General features: G+C 37.0%; 1 protein-coding gene across 2 annotated transcripts in view; it reads right to left on the reverse strand.

The window, feature by feature from the left end:
* Positions 1 to 11,493, reverse strand: part of UNC79 (unc-79 homolog (C. elegans)) — a 357,370-nt gene that overhangs the window by 255,917 nt on the left and 89,960 nt on the right. The gene's annotated exons all lie outside the window — the stretch shown is intronic.

Below are 11,493 nucleotides of genomic sequence, written 5' to 3' on the forward strand. Positions count from 1 at the left end.
TGAAGATATTAGTTATTAGTATTTATGCACCCAGTAACACAGTAATAACTTCGCTTAAGCAGCAACCAACAGAAGATACAAGGGGAAATAGATAGAAACACACTAATAATAGGAGACTTTAGCATACCTCTCACAATCCAAGATCAAGTGGACTAAAAATTAATAAAAGTTATAAAAGACCTAGACAACATTAATAAGGTAGATCTCATATAGTATACATCAAACTCATATTATTGTATCAATAATAATAGAGATTACAACTTATTTTTAAATACATATGTGGTATTCACAAAAACTAACTAAATCTTATGACACAGCAGAAACCTCAATGTGCTAAAGAACAGAAATAATGTAAATAGTATCTTCAGACCATAAGGCAATAAAATTAGAAATCAACAACAAAACAGAAAAACAAAAATGCCCTTCCACATGGAAATGTATGCACTTTTAAACCACTCTTAGGTCAAAGGCAAATATACAAAATTCAATTGCAGAATTTCTAGAAAATAGTTATAATAAAGACTGACATTACCAGAATCTGTAGGCTATAACTAAAGGAAGTGTCAAAGAAAAATATATTGCATGAAATGCCTATACCAATAAAAATTAAAAAAAAAAATTAACAGCTAACTCAAAAAGCTAGAGGAATACCAAAATAAAACAAAGAAATCAAGGAAAAAATAATCAGAAATTAATAATAAAAACCGAAATTAATTTAGAAATGCCAAAAACTAGAATTAATCAATCAATAAATAAAAATAACTAGTTTCTTGAAAAAGAAATCAACAAAATAGACAAACCACTAACTAACCAAACTTTTTAAAGGGGACAGGGGAGAAAGCACAAATACACAACATTAAATACAGTCATCCCTCAGTATACACCAGGGATTGGTTCCTGGACCACCTCCACCCCTAACCTCCTGCAGGTACCAAAATCCTTGGATGTTCAAGTCCTTTTTATAAAATTATATAGTATTTGCATATAACCTATGCACATCCTTCTGTATACTTTCAATCATCTCTAGTTTATAATACTGAATACAAAGTAATGCTATAGGAATAGTTGTCATACTCTATTGTATTTTTTTATTGTACTATTTTTACTGTTTTTATTTCCCAAATATTTTTGATCTACTGTTGGTTGAATCCATGGATGCAAAAACCCCCAGATACAGAGGGTCGACTGTATGCATTAGAAATGACAAGCAGAACATAAACATCAAAAGAGAGGAATTTTAAAAATTTCTAAAATAGTCATTTGCATAATTCTATGCAAACAAATTTGAAAATGTATATGAAATGCATAAGTTTTTAAAGAAATAAAACTTACCAAAATTGACCCCAGTAGAAACAGAAAGTCTAAATAGAACAAGTGTCATAGAACAAATAGAGAAAGAAGTTAAAGAGTTCCACTACAAAAAAAGCACAGGCCAGATGGTTTTACAGGGGAACTCTAAAAAACTTTTAAAGATCAGATAACACCAATGCTATTATATTATTCCAAAGTATAGAAAGGGAAGCAAAATTTCCAGGCTCACTTTATGTAGTGAGTATCACATTGTTTCCAGGTCCTGACTAAAATTACTTCCCACTCTACCCCCAGAAAAACACCTATGAACCAATCTAACTTATTAATATCAATGCAAAGATTCTTAAAATATGATGAAATTCAACCCAGCATATAAATAAAGTTAAGAGAGGAAGCAATATGGTCTCCACAGATGCAGAAAATAAACTTGACTCAACACCCATTTTGGTTAAAAAAAAAACTTAACAAAATAAGAATTGATAGATACTGCCTAGTATATTTACCTCAGCCCAAAAGAATATCTTACTTAAAAGAGAAATACAAGAGGTTTTCCTACTAAAGTAAAACACAAGCCAAGAATACCCACTCTCTTTGCTATATTTCACACTGTATCAGAGATACTCACCAATGCAATTAGAAAACAAGAAAGCAATTACAGGTATAAAAATTGAGTAGAAAAGAAAGGACAAAACTATTTTCTATTTGCAGAGCATATAATTGTATATCTCGAAAACCCAAAAGAATAGATGGAAAAATAACTACAGAAAGAAAATAATTTAGTAAAATAAAGTTATAAAGTTAGCATACAAAAACTCAATAGCCTTCATGTATTCAAAATTTTTAAATGAAGAAATGATACATCTCAATTATGATGGCAAAAAAATGATGAAAGAAAATACTAAGCAAGAGCTCTACATGAAATTCCAAAATCTATATGAGAAAAAAACACCCCAAGAAAGGCACAGACTTGAACAAATGGAAAGACATACCATGTTCTTAGAAAGAGTAAGATTCAGGCCGGGCGCGGTGGCTCAAGCCTGTAATCCCAGCACTTTGGGAGGCCGAGACGGGCGGATCACGAGGTCAGGAGATCGAGACCATCCTGGCTAACACGGTGAAACCCCGTCTCTACTAAAAAATACAAAAAACTAGCCGGACGTGGTGGCAGGCGCCTGTAGTCCCAGCTACTCGGGAGGCTGAGGCAGGAGAATGGCGTAAACCCGGGAGGCGGAGCTTGCAGTGAGCTGAGATCCGGCCACTGCACTCCAGTCCGGGCGACAGAGCGAGACTCCGCCTCAAAAAAAAATAAAAAAATAAAAAAAAAAGAAAGAGTAAGATTCAATGTCAGAAAGATGTCAATTCTCCCTAAAGTAAGTTATTCTATAAAAGTAATGTGATACTCACAAAAATAGTATCAGGCTTCTTTTTCCTAGAGTTATTCAACTTGTTTATAAAATTATTTTGGAAGAATGAAAAAGATCTAATGCAATGACGGTTATGTGAAAAAAAAAAAAGAATGAAAAAGAAAGCCAGTGAAACTTGCTTAAAACATTATTTTTAAGAACAGTGGAGAGTGGAGATTCTTAGAAAATTCTCCACAAAAATTTTAGCCTCCAGTAAAAATAAAGAGTAATAATGATCACAGAAGCAATTGTTGGCTCCCTATGAATAAGTCATCCCAAGTTCATTTCAACTTCCTATTTTTTTAGGAATCTAGACAGGGCATCAAAGAAAAGTTGTAGAGAGTATGTACATCTCAGCAAAGTAGGATGCACTTGGAGAGTCAACCATAAGCTCCTCTAGAGCCTAGCACAGTGCCTGATACATTGTAGACACCCAATAAATATTTATTGAGTGAATAGACAAGTTGATGAAATATATAGATTGAGTGGTACCATGATAGGATAGATTTATACCTACTGAAACTGTCATATTTAAAATATATTGATTAGTGGCTTAAAGCTGACTTGAGAAAACATATTTAATGGCATGACACTCACAGGGCTTTTGTGCTTCTTTCTTTTTGTCAACATTTTTATTTTGGATACTTCATATAGGAATGCATATTGTTTTGGTAGTTGATACAAAACCAGTGGAAGAATGGCTAATATGTTGGATTATAGAATCAGACATAACAATGAAATAACATTAATAAGACAAAATGTAATAAGGTTTGTAGTGGTTTCAATTGTATCCCCCAAAAGGTATGTTCAGGTCTTAATCCTGGTACTGTGACTGTAACCTCATTTGGAAATAGGGCCTTTGCAGATATAATCAAGTTAAGATAAGGTCATACTGGATTAAGGTAGGCTCTAAATCAAATGTCGTGTGTTTACAAGAGGAAGGAGAGAGAACTTTGGATACAGAGACACAGGCTGTGTAAAGATGGAGGCAGAGATTGGCATGATGCTGCTACAACCAAGGAATGCCAAAGATTGCCAGAAACCCCCAGAAGCTGGGAGACAAGGAAGGGAGATTCTTCCCTAGAGCCTGCAGAGAGAGCACAGTCCTGCCAACACTTTGATTTCAGACTTCTGGCTTCCAGAACTGTAAGAGAATAATCTTCTATTGTTTTACACCACTTAGTCTGTGCTAATTTGTTACGGCAGCTCTAGGAAACTAATACAGCATTAAACAAAGCCCTAAGACTTTCAGCTGCACAGATAGAGGATGAAGGAAAACAGACTTAGCAGTTATTCCTATGGAAAAGATCTTGCACTTTTAGCAAGCCAGTAGCTTGATATTATTATACAAAGAGCTAAGGGCATATTTGTAGTTTGAAATATAGATTCCCATACTCTGCACTAGTGAGGGACATATGAACATATGAGACATTCAGTCCTTTTACAAGTGTCAACTTTTTATTTTATTTTATTTTGAGACAGGGTTTTACTCTGTTGTCCAGGCTAGGATGCAGTGGTGAAATCACAGCTCACTGCAGCCTCGACTTCCTGGGCTCAGGTGATTCTGCCACCTATGCCTCCCGAGTAGTTGGGACCACAGGCACGTGCCACCACACCCAGCTATTTTTTTGAATTATTTTGTAGAGACAGGGTTTTGTGATGTTGCCCAGGTTGGTCTCCAATTCCTGGGCTTAAGTGACCTGCCTGCCCCAGCCTCCCCAAGGGCTGGGATTACAGGCATGAGCCACCACACCCAGCCAGTGTCACCTTTTAAGGAGGACCTAAAGAGGACTCGGAATGAATTTTTAAATGATGATGTAGAAAGAATCTGGAATAGTCATGTTATTAAACATTTTGAGCAACTACTCTACATACATTTTAATATCTAGGAAGAACTCACTCTATTCCCAAAGAGGTGGAGCTGTAATATGGGTCAAAGGTAGTGGGAAGATACTGAAGAGTTTTAAAGAGAAGAAGGACATGATTGTCTCCGTATTTTAGATAGGTCATTCAGGCAGCTACATGAGGATAGACTTGATGGTGACAAAAGCAGACACAGGGAGGTAAATTAATAGGCTGTTATAATAGAGAGATGATAAGTCCCGTAATCAGGATGAATAAACAGTAAGTGTTCACTGAAAATATTAGAATGATATGCAAAAGACTGGCATGACCCCTGCACAAGGATGACAAACAAATCTGTGAAAAATTCTGTATAAAAAAATAAAAAGAATAAATAGGAATTAAGGTACTTGAGGAACATCGAAGAAATAAAACCAAGGTATAATAACACATCTCTCAAAGCTGTTATGAAAATGAATTAAGCTAATATATACCAAAGTACCTAGTACATAATAGGCACAAGCAATAAATAATCTAAACTCTCTTTCCTGGAGAGCTTAAGATTCAAGCACATATAATCCTGACATGCTAAACTGCTGATGAGTTATTATCTATTTCTACTTCTGAAGCAAGCTCATTTATTCTTAAAATAAAATTACATATACATAAATGTCTATGTATATACATGTGCATTTGTGCATGTATATATACATAAACATATATGTATACACACACATACCCATTTAATTTTATTCTGTTGGAAGACCAAGACCCTGAGACCAATGAAAATGAAAGATACCCTGAAATGCGGAACACCACTCCAGTTTTAATCCCACATCAAATATCAAATGAGACTCACATGATAAGCTGTATGCTGTTGGTAACATTGGTCTTGAAAAGTCCAGAAGGAGAGGAAAACAAGACACAAATAGAATAAATGGACTGAAAGAAGCTAAAAGTTCTAAATGAAATTGTTGAGCTTTTCATGTTACAGAAAACAAGAGTATTGATAAGAATATATTTTTTGCTTAATGTACTTTTTGATACAGGAAATATTTCATTTCTAAGCCAATATATATGTTCATTTATGTAGAGCTATCCATATCTTTTCAAAATGTAAGAAACAAATGAAACAAATGCATATGAATTTCCAACATAATAATACTGCAAAACAAGAATCCCAACTTAAAGCTTATTTATCGGTTGAGTAATCAATACATAAAACTTGAACAGGATCCAAGTAAAACTACAGTCTGAAGAGGCCCTGACTTTAGATAGATCGCCACTTTATCTTAAAAAACAAAAAACAAACAAAAAAAAACCAGCTGGCTGTGTGCTAAAACTGCCTACCACTTTAAGAATCATAATTATTATTTTGAATACAGTAAAAGGAAAATTTAGCTAATCGGACAGAACCAAAACCACAATGAATGTTCAAGAAACATGTAACTTGTTATATAAATACTGTAACATTTGATTTAGCAAATAAATTTTAAGTACTTTTGACAACTGTAATTTTATTTATCTGTAAATCCATTCGAAAAGCATGCATTTTGTGTAATTTTCACATTGCATAGAATGCAGAACTTCATATTAACAAAAATGTAAAATCTTTAAATTAATGATATCCAAACACTTGGTTACGTAATCCTTCCTTATAAAAGACATTCCATCCACCCTCAGTCATTTTTACTTTTTCAAGAAATGATTTTTGTGCAAACACTATGCAGTGGACAAGGGACTGCACACTGGAAACACAGAGAGGAACATAATACAATCTACACACAAAGTAAATTAAGGCAACTAACAAGAAAACTAATTGAAATATAGTGTGAGCACACAAATAGGGCATACAGGGAGAAAGTGGCAATCAGGCAGGGTTTCAAAGCTAAGTATTGAGCAATAAGTAGGCATTAGACAGGCCAAGACGATGGTGGGGAAGAAAGCATTTCAGGCAAAAACAACATGATGCATTGGAGGAACTGAAAAAATAGTTCATTGTAGCTGGATCAAAGAGGTAAAGCAGAGATTGTTGATGAGCTAGAATCAACAAGGCTTGGGAATGTGTTGAATAGTTATGGCAGAGAGAAAAAAGTTCAGGAAGACTCCGATTTTTTGACTTGGGTAAATGAGCAAGGTGGTGTCATTCACTGAAATGACTGATCTAAAAAGAAGCACAAGTTTGGAACAAAGGATGATGAATTTGGGTTTGTGGTATGTATAAGATGCTTGGGTAGAGATAAAGGGCTGTAGTTCCAGAAACATCTGTGGACTAGAAAATTGTATGTGGGAGGCATCCTCGTAGATGATACCATGCAAGTGAATGTGGTCAAGAGTCTGTGGGATTTTAAAAAAGAGTGGGGGGGGGGACTAATGGCAGAGTCCTGTGTGAAGCTAAGTTTTAAAAAGCAGGAAGAAGACAGCCCTAAGAAAAAATCTGGGTGGGAACAGCCAGAAAAGAAAGAAGAAAAGGGCCGGGCGCGGTGGCTCAAGCCTGTAATCCCAGCACTTTGGGAGGCCGAGACGGGCGGATCACGAGGTCAGGAGATCGAAACCATCCTGGCTAACACAGTGAAACCCCGTCTCTACTAAAAATACAAAAAAAATTAGCCGGGTGAGGTGGCGGGCGTCTGTAGTCCCAGCTACTCGGGAGGCTGAGGCAGGAGAATGGCGGGAACCCGGGAGGTGGAGCTTGCAGTGAGCTGAGATCCGGCCACTGCACTCCAGCCTGGGGGCAGAGCGAGACTCTGTCTCAAAAAAAAAAGAAGAAAAGGAGAGTTTAAATCAGGAATGCAGCAACTAGTGTCAAATGATATAAAGACGTCATGTAAGACAATGGCTAAAAGCTATTGTTCTTTTTGCAATCACAAAAATGGTTATAATAGGCACATTCTAATTTTTGCATATATGAATAAAACTGTAATAGAGTTTCCTCTATGAGAAGTTTGCGATATTATTGTGCAAGGATTTCTAAATGACTGCAATTGCAATGCTATTGAAAGGAGAAGTAGTTTTCTATTTCAGTGATGTTACCATATAATGTGCAAAACATAAAGAAAACTATCTTACTGAGTTCTCCAAGCATGGCCTTTACATATACATGGGAGAGGGGCAAGTTCAACTTCAAGTCATAGTGCTAAAAAGCTACACTCTTAAAATTGTTTGTCTCTGATATAATCAAAAATATTTTTGGTTACTGGGAGGCTAGATCCAAACTTCACAATTATCTCCATTTTGGCAGCAAGGATAAGGTTTTATATTTGATGATGATGATGATGATAATTGCTTACATTTATTAAGTCCTTATTATGTGCCAGGATTCTCTGCTAAGCACTGTTCATGAATCACCTCACTTAATCTTCACAACTATAACTATCCCCATTTGGTAGAGGATATAGTCAGGGCTTAGAGATATTAACTTGTCCAAGGTCACAGAGTTTACAGGAGCGAAGCCAGGATTCAAACCCAGGCAGCAGTCTGATTCCAGAACCTCAACTCTGAATGTCTGCTGGTATCAAAAGCAGAGCTTCTTTTGAAAGAGCACACCCAAGGTATTACTGATTGGTCAATTTTGATTCTTAGAAGACAAAAAAAGTTTGGGGTGGAGGGAGTGGGACTCCTCTTTAGAATTCCAAACGCATTTCATTTTTATCATTCCAAATTCTGTATCAGCTATGCAAACATTTTCACTACAGTGAACTTTGTAAGAAAAAGAAGCATTCGGAGAAAAAAAAATTAACTCTTCTGCAATCACCTGAGAAAGCGCCAGGAAGCTTTCACCTCCTGTTTTGAGACTGCAGATAGCACAGGAAACAGATTGAATATTTTTTTAAAGGCTCCAAACTATATCTTTGCTAAAACTAGCTGCTGCTTCTTTTTTTTTCTTTTTAGATGGAGTTTCACTCCGGTAGCCCAGGCTGGAGTGCAATAGCAGGATCTCTACTCACCACAACCTCCACCTCCCGAGTTCAAGCGATTCTCCTGCCTCAGCCTCACAAGTAGCTGGGATTACAGACATGTGCCACCACGCCCAGCTAATTTTGTATTTTTAGTACAGATGGGGTTTCTCCATGTTGGTCAGACTGGTCTCGAACTCCTGACCTCAGGTGATCCACCTGCCTTGGCCTCCCAAAGTGCTGGGATTACAGGTGTGAGCCACTAGCTTCTCTTTCATCACTATTACTTATCTCATAAAAGAAAATGCCACTACATAAAATAGAAATCATTTTTCATATCTCTGTGATACATTACATTTCAAAGGCAAATCGAGTAATCTGGTTTGGGTTGAAATGCAAGTATGGGTTGAAATGCAAGTGCTTTCTCTTGCTGGTCCAACAAAACTATGTCTGCTTGTCAAACCAGTGAAACTTTTATCTGCATCAAGAAGCTCCAAGAACAAGAGTAATAGAAATAATATTTTGACATTATATTAAGCCTAATTCTCCCTCCTCAGTCCTTAGGAAAGTGGTAGTGTGCACACTCCTGAATGCAGAGGAGAAACGAGCTCTCCCATTCTCTCCTTATCCAGTAGTCTTCACACTCAGTAGAAGAAAAACAAAATACCCTGACCTTTCCTTCTCTTGCTGCTTACACCTAGCTAAACTTCTACCGAGTCCGAGGATAAAATGCTGCCATTCTTTTTATAAAAAGTATTTGTCCTTCATGAACATCAACTATGCAGCCTATTATGTTTTTATTTTTTTCAGTTACATAACGTACAGTAAAATGCCCATCCACTCGTGTTAGTGCATATTTACAGAAAAAGAAAAGAGATTCCTAAATTACCTTCATTCTAAATACAGATACCTAAAAACATCCATGGCATCCTTATCCTTTCCGCATCCTACTCCCATTTACCTCCTTTGCCCTACAAAATCCTTAAGACTAAAGCAAAAATAGCTCCTACTACAATTCCTTACTTTAAAGATGGAAACTCTGAGGCACAAAACTATTAAGTTAATTGCCCAGTGTCTCACAATTAATCAGAAGGACATACAAAACTCAAGTCCACATGTTCTAGCTCCAGATATGGTGTCCTTTTCATCCTCTACAGATGGAAAAAAAAATCTGTTTCACAAACACGTCTAAAATAGCTACTTAATCCATTAATTGCACTACACAATCAAGTCCATACCTAGATTTTATTCACTGCCCAGGAAAGAGACAGGACAAAGCATCCAGTCCATTTCAAAATATAACAAGGAAAACACAGGAAGAGGACAGTAATACTCACTGGCTTTAGCCTGAAATTACTTACGTAATATGTAACTACACAATCAAATGACAGGTGGTGTTTTTTCCTTTAAAAACCATACTATAATAAAACCATTTGGCTTTATTATAATATCAGGATGTGATATTCTCAAGTGGGAAGTTCTACATGGACTCAAACTATGTTACTATTCTTCAAAACAGAATGCACCCAATTTTTTTCAAAAACCTCTGTAAAAGCAAAACTTAATTTTGAGTGTAGATTTAACTTTCGGAAACATGCAAAAAAATCACAAGAGAGCTTCCTAACTATTTAGAGGAGATGGACTATTTAAAAGTGGGCAATGGTTGTCATTATTATAGCCATCATTTATTGAGTACATTCTACATGCTAGGCTCACTACTAAGCCTTTTATATGTATTCTCTCATTCCCCACAACAACCCCATCAGCATGATTAGCCCAGGTTTACAGATGAGGAAATAAAGTTCAGAGAGGTCAATTATCTTGCCCAAGGTCAAACAGTAGCAAAACTAAGATTCAAACTCAGATCTTCCAGATTCCAAAAAACATAAAGAAGTACAAGCACTGGATGGTAGGTGGACATGCACAATTTCTAATGAACCATCAATCTGAGAATTCTATGAGCCTTCAGTTTATTCAATTTATCTGGTGAATAAATGACATACTGCATTTTATCATATATAAGATATTGCCCTCAAATAATGAGACTACTGTTTTGTGTGTCTCAAAAAAATGACTTTAATAGCCATTGCAAAGAAGAATTACAAAGACTTTTAAGTAGTGACAGCATTATCCATATAATGTGTACTGACTGCTTGGGAAGAAAGGAGTCATCTAGGTGAATAAGTTCTGGTATATTGTTAAAAATTCAAACTAATTGCTTAATAAAAACATCTTTTATTTACAATCTGAACTTTAAGCTCCTGAATCCCTCAAGCCCTCAAGTGCACTCAAAAAAAGCCTTCACATTGATCAACCTACCAAGCACACACTGAAGGCCTACTAGTGTGCACCGCAATAAGACAGACTATGGGGACCATCTTAGAAACTTACTCCATCCACAAGGAGTTAGCAGGTTGCTTCCAACCACGCACACAGTCAGTCATTACTGGGACAATCAAAATCCTCCGGTGCTATGTGGTATAGTTTGTGTGGGCTGCCCTACAAAGGAAGCCTGCTCGTTGGAACAATAATTAGATCAATTAGGACATTTTCCCAAAGCTCCTTTCACTTTCTTGTAAGCACTGCAAGGTTGTGGTTGGTTTTGGCATTGGTGTTGGCATTAGTGAGCTAATTTTCCTCTTACTGAATCCAGAATTCTGCCTGGCTCCCTGCTCCCTCCCCCTTCTCTCCCTTCTTCCCTCTTCCACCCGAAGTGGAAACTGCAGACTCAAACTCCCCTATGGCTCCAGCACCAAGAACTGGGCATGCTCAGAAGGCCAGGCAGGCTTTGGTTGCAACTGACAGCTCCCCGCCCCTGATTTGCCGCTGCCCCCCTTCCCCCACTCCAACAAGAGATACTGAAATGTTTATCTGAAAGATACGAGGCCTCTTCTTCCCGAGAATGACCCCATTTTAATTTCATTTCGCAGGGTCTCTGAGTCTTGCGAAACCCCAGCTGGAGCCCGAGGAAGACCGCATTATTTTTCAGCACCGGGGACAGCGCCGCGCTGCCATTAACGTCCACCCTCCCCCACCTTCTC

This window comes from Colobus angolensis, unplaced genomic scaffold, assembly GCF_000951035.1.
Source record: "Colobus angolensis palliatus isolate OR3802 unplaced genomic scaffold, Cang.pa_1.0 Scaffold32, whole genome shotgun sequence".
Taxonomy (NCBI): domain Eukaryota; kingdom Metazoa; phylum Chordata; class Mammalia; order Primates; family Cercopithecidae; genus Colobus; species Colobus angolensis.